This window comes from Berghia stephanieae, chromosome 10 (assembly GCF_034508935.2).
Source record: "Berghia stephanieae isolate SIO BIC M18660-M18661 chromosome 10, UCSD_Bste_1.3, whole genome shotgun sequence".
NCBI lineage: Eukaryota > Metazoa > Mollusca > Gastropoda > Nudibranchia > Aeolidiidae > Berghia > Berghia stephanieae.
In genome coordinates, this window is record NC_088369.1 from 28,551,998 (window position 1) to 28,558,049 (window position 6,052).

The following is a 6,052-nucleotide window of genomic DNA, read 5'->3' on the forward strand; positions in this document are numbered from 1 at the left end:
CGAAAATCAATTGGGAAGAAAGAAAGAAAAAGGAAAAAAAAAAAGTGTCGCGACTGGTTCGAATAGGAGTAAAATGAAAGGTGGCCTAACCCACTGAGCTGTCTACCCACATCGCTATCGGAATATCTTAAATTCATATATGAGCTAAACATATTTCCACCATTTTTGCTTCCTTGTTTTGGTAGTTATTTTCATCTCTGATTCGAATCAAAATATGTTGTTGGATCTAGTTTTGTGGACGTGTGATACTAAATTGTATTGTCTTGTGCGCAGAAGTCAGGAAAATAACAGGTGTCGGTTTTGGGCTTTGGGGCGAACAACACCATGGCCTAGGAATTCGTCCGCGAAATAAAAAATAATTTCCGGTCATCCCCAAAATTGTGGCCAGAATGAGCAAATTATAGAAACAAGAGATGATCAATAAAGTTAACAGGTAGGTAGGTAGTGAAAATTTAAATGGTTGGTGGACTATGAACAGATTTGATGATTAACAACTTTCTTCCTGGTTGAAAATAAAAAGTCGAATTGCCAGTTTGACGTTTTCAGATCAAAGTAACAAAAGAAATTTCATTGATCCATTTGCTTTAAAATATTTTTTTTAAAAAGAGCTGGATTTGACATTTGATCACTATTTACTTTCATCTTGTGTTAAATATCTTTTGATATATTAACTGTTTTGGGACACAACAACCACTAGTATTTTTTCCAGAATATTTGGTATTTTTCACGCCTAGTTTGGAATTTTGCATAAAATCTTTCTGCCCACTTGCTACATGCGTCTGGGTATAACAATTATTTGGTGTCTGGGGATAACAAAAATTGGTTATCCCCAGACAGGCGTCTGGGAATAATGACAGCCTTACCATACTCCTTACCACTAACTGAAGGCGAAGGCGTCTGCATTAATTATGAACGTTAATTTTATTAATTACCTTACTGATAAAATCAGAGTTAGGGTAAGGTCTACTACTTCTTGAGGCCTTTTCTTTTAGTTTTTAGTCTTTTAAAGACTCATTAGTTTTGTTTGATTTGTTTAGATAAACCGCCAAGAGAAAATTGGAGTTGTTTCCCCTAATAAATCGAAACGAGTAAAATGATTCGAGAGCACTCCAATCACTTTTGTAACGTAAGAAAGCGAAATAAACGCTAAACAACCCGAGAATAACTTAATTGAATTCAGACCGTCGGCAGAGAAATAGACTAGATGCATAGATATTCTTTTTTTTTTATTATAATGGTTCAATTTTTTTAAAGCGGTGTAAACGGTAGGGAGCTTGGAACTTACTTTTTTTTAAATGTCACAAAGCAGGGATTGCGATTAGCTTGACTGGCTTACAACTTTTATTTATTAATTTTTATTTTTTTAAGGGGGATTTCACGGCGCCTGATAGTTGGTCTATTGCAGATGAAAGATAGTGAAATAGGCATATTATAACTACTACAACTATAAATACTTGTGTTCCGCAAGGCTGTGTAATCCCTCCCATGCTTGTTATACTTTATATAGTAGGATACGAACGACTGTAAAAGCTCAGATCTAAACATACCCCTTTTAAAATGTGCAGACGACACTATTCTACAAGGATTAATTACTAATAATGACGAAAGAAATTATAAGGAAGAAATAAATAAATTTGTTTCTGGTGCAACAATATTTTTAAAAACTTGAGCTTTTATATAGCGCAATATCTAAACGTGCTCAGAGATTATTGATAAACAGCTTAATCGCACACCCTTGGGAGTTCAGGTTAGTGTGTCGATTAAGCGGAGTGTACGATTAAGCGGAGAATCTAAAAATGACATTAAAGCACCAATTTTCATTTTCCATACATGTAGGACTCCCCCTTCTGAGTTTTCCGTGGACTTGGGACTGTCGGGTTCAAAACATTAGACTCATTAGAAGGGTATTATTTTTATTTATTATTTATTTTTATTTTTTTTTTTTGCTTTTGTTTCTTTTTCTTTTGTTTTGTTTTGTTTGGGGGTGGGGTGGTGTTGGGTTTGTTGGGCATTTTTTTTTCGCCATGTTCTGTTTTAAACACGACATCCTGTCGATTTTCCATCTCGAAAGCCAGCATTCTGATGGGGAGAAAGACGTGCCTTGAGTATCTGTTGAGCTTATCAATGTGGACTGGGACCATTCATATAGATCAATCAAAAGATGAGACGCGAGTCCTCGATGCAATCTTTCTCATTGTTTACGGCCCAGTAGAGGGAAACAATGCACAGTTAGAGAATTGCAATCAAGTGGTTAGACAATTTAAACAAACACGGCATTGGGTGGACTGAAATCACGTTTCACACCTTGTGATACAGACAACGAGTGCGGAGTCAATTAGCACGTCGTGTCAGGTAATCCTTTGATGTCAGTTAACAAGCATGGCGCATCTGACCAAGTCGGGGTCAGAGGGACAGTGGAATTGCGTTGAAATGAGATATTTTTTTTCACGCGTGATACAATATTAACGTGTGGAAATGGTTCAATGAGAAACACATTTTCATTACCTTTTAGTGTATTTTTTAATATTTTTCTCCAATCAAGGTGGAATCAAGGTGTAGCGATTAAGCGGAGAATGTGTGCGATTAAGCGGAGCGATTATATAGAGAAAAAAATCCGTTTTTCAGGAATGTGTAGCGTATAAGCGGAGTGTGCGATTAAGCGGAGTGAACTGTGGGTGTAGATATATATATATATATATATATATATATATATATATATATATATATATATATATTATATATATATATATATATATATATATATATATATATATATATATATATATATATATATATATATATATATATATATATATATATATATATATATATCGGGTGCGAGAAAAAAAAAACCCGGAAAAGTTTAGAAACCTGTAACCGCTGGACGATAACGGATACAAGTCTTACTTTCACCACAATCAAACCAATTAATTGATTTGTTCAAAAAATTTCAGGAAAATATAGTTAGAAATATCAATTGTCGATTTTTTAAATAGATACATCTCAAGTTTGCCATATCAAAAATTTTGACGCAATTCTCAAACTTTGATGTAACATTGTTAAAAGAAAAACTTATTTCAATATTTATCCCGATAGGTCATTTGGTTTTCGTTTGTTTGTTGTTTTTATTGGTTTTACGGCGCTTGCAACACATTGAAGTCATATCAGCGCAAGTAAAAAGGAAGAAAATGAGATCGTAAAAATTTATAGAATTACAATTAAAGCACCCAAGAAAAAATAAGACAAAAGGCAATTGGTTCAAATAGGAAACAGATGAAGATTCCAAGAGCACATTATCGATGTACTTGGTTTGAGATCACCTAAAAGTCTCAGCGAGACACCAGCACAAGATCCCACGAAGAGGTATACATTCAAATGTTAACAAATCATATGTTAAAGATTTAAAAAAAAAACAGTACATAACAGAGAGACGATTTACAAGGAAAAAAATATCATCTCCCAAAACTATAACTAAACATTCAACTGTTTCCCTCCCAGCCAAGAGCCACGACCAGGACAAGACTAAGTAATCTCATTCCAAGACAAAGACAGAAAGCAATTGGGAAGCAGATATAGGGGTATAGAAGACACAGCAAGTACCTCCCTGCCCACTATGAAGGTCAGGAACCCCACCCAGATTTGGTATTCAATAAGACGAAGTAACTTTCTACACTCGTAACACCACGCTGCTAAAAACAAGACGCAAGTTTGGAAACTTTCGATATCTTAATGTTTATACGACGTTGGCATAACCGACACAGTTACCTAACCAATCGTGTATTTTCAATCAAACTTGGCAAGTATTATTTTAAGGTATGGTTCTTGTTGCTTATAAATTTTATGTTTCTGATTTTTTCTTCGTTATGAAATCACGTTATACTTTTTTTCCGGGGTTTTTTTTTTCTCGCACAATATTATATAATATATATATATTGGATAAGTCATTTATATCTCTGGGTGAAGGTCGTTGTTCTTCCTCTTACACACACACACACACACACACACACACACACACACACACAGGCCTTCATCCAGATATAAATGCCTTATCCAAAAAGGAAAATATTCTCTTCTTTCTCTTTCTCCTCCCCCTGCCCTTCATCTTCTCTTCATGTATAGCATTAAGAACGAAAACATCACCCGGATATTATTTGTAAAGTACATCTTTATTCACATAAAATCAAATGATATTTATTGACAATAATATTAGCATCACTTACAAAAGTAACATACAAGGATAAACAAGATAACTCAATGAAAACCAATGTTAACATAAAGTTCAGCATGTAATCATAAAGTAATAATTATAGCTTTGACTTTTTTTTTAGAAATTTCAATGGGGCTAGTGTTACTTTTACATACATGTATTTTCAGCTTCATTAAAACAATGAAGATGATTGAATAGTAAAAATAAAAAAAAAGACATTTAGCTGTAAAGTAACAAAGAACTGGTAGATCCAAGAGCAAATTGTCCATTAGTTCGTCTGAAATTATCCTCAATCTCACACAGACAATGACGCAGGCCCTTTATCAAAAGGGATCCACTCACATGTTTATTTTTTAAAAAATATAAGTATTAAAAACTAACAATGACATAACTAAACGAAGATGATTTACAAATAGAAGGTAAAAAAACCATCTTTCACAAAAAGATAAATTCCCTTGACTGTTTCACCATCAGCAAAAGACTCCAGATTAGGCCCGAGTTATTATTTCCCATGAATTAATTCCAGGATCCCTTCCTACCGAGAATCCTGCTATAACATTTTTTCAAACCATACCCATACATCTGGTTACAACAGGATTCCACTGTACTACGTAACATGTTTTGTTTGTTTTTAAGGGTTTTACGGCGCTTGCAACACATTAAGGTCATATCAGCGCCAGTAAAAAGGAAGAAAATGGGATAGTAAGAAGTTCTAGAATTACAATTAAAGCACAAAAGAAAAGGTGAGACAAAGGGGAATTGGTTCAAATAGGAAACAGATGTAAATTTCAAGAGCACACTATCAAAGTACTTAGTTTGAGATCACCTAAACGTCTCATCCAGACACAAGCACAGGCCCAACCAAGAGGAATATACTCAAATGTTTACAAATCAAATAATATAACATGTAAACTAAAGATAATACAATTCATAATAGAGAGATGATTTACAAGAAAAAAAAATATCATTTCCCAAAACTCGTAACTATACATTCGACTGTTTCCTTCCAAGCCAAGGAACTCCGGCCAGGGTCAGGACAAAACTAAGTAATATCATTCCAAGACAACGACAGGAAACAATTGGAAAACGGGTAGAGGGGGATAGAATACTACGTAACAGAGAGGTACAGAAAATATCATCTCTAAAAACAATTATATTTAACATTTGACTGTCTTCCCTCCAGCTAAGATTCCCCACCAGGATTAGGAAAAAAAAACCCAAGCAATCTAAATCCAGAACAAAGACAGAGAACAACATGGAAAGGGAAAAACAGATATAGGGGATAGAAGACATAGCAAGTGACCTTTTTGCCTACTATGGGAGGTCAGAAGGTCCCACCCAGTAGAAGAGATAGCAAGGCTGTGGATTGATGAAGAATCCACTGAGGAAACTAATTTTCCCTCGACCTCGGGTGAATTATGCCCACCAGGATAATGGCTTTTCGTGTCTGAGATCTATTACTATAACTACAGTGGAACCTCCCGATAACGACATGCCACGGGACCGAGTTTTTATGTCGTTATCCGGAGGTGTCGTTATTTAGAGGTTTCCAAGATGGCGGACAAAGTGGGCGTGGTAAGGCCCGCGGGACCAGGTTTTATTAACATTGACAAAACAAACAAAACATTGTAGTGTATTCCTCTTAGAGGGTTCTTGTGCGTGTGTCTGGATGAGACTTTTAGGTGATCTGAACTGAGTACACTGATAGTGTGCTCCTGGAATCTACATCTGTTCCCTATTTAAACCATTCCCCTTTGTCTCACTTTTTCTTATGTCATTTCAATTGTAAATATAGAATGTTTTTTACTATCCAATTTTCTTCCTTTTTACAGGCGCTGATATGAC

The 6,052-nt window shown here is 35.0% G+C and overlaps 1 protein-coding gene across 1 annotated transcript in view; it reads right to left on the reverse strand.

The window, feature by feature from the left end:
- The window catches only part of LOC144980929 (centromere protein I-like), a 33,482-nt gene extending 32,415 nt beyond the window's left edge, over positions 1-1,067 (reverse strand). The window contains exon 1 of the mRNA XM_078928868.1: positions 933-1,067. The gene's annotated coding sequence lies outside the window, so the exon portion shown is untranslated. The remainder of the gene's footprint in view (positions 1-932) is intronic.
- Positions 1,068-6,052: the final 4,985 nt, after the last annotated feature.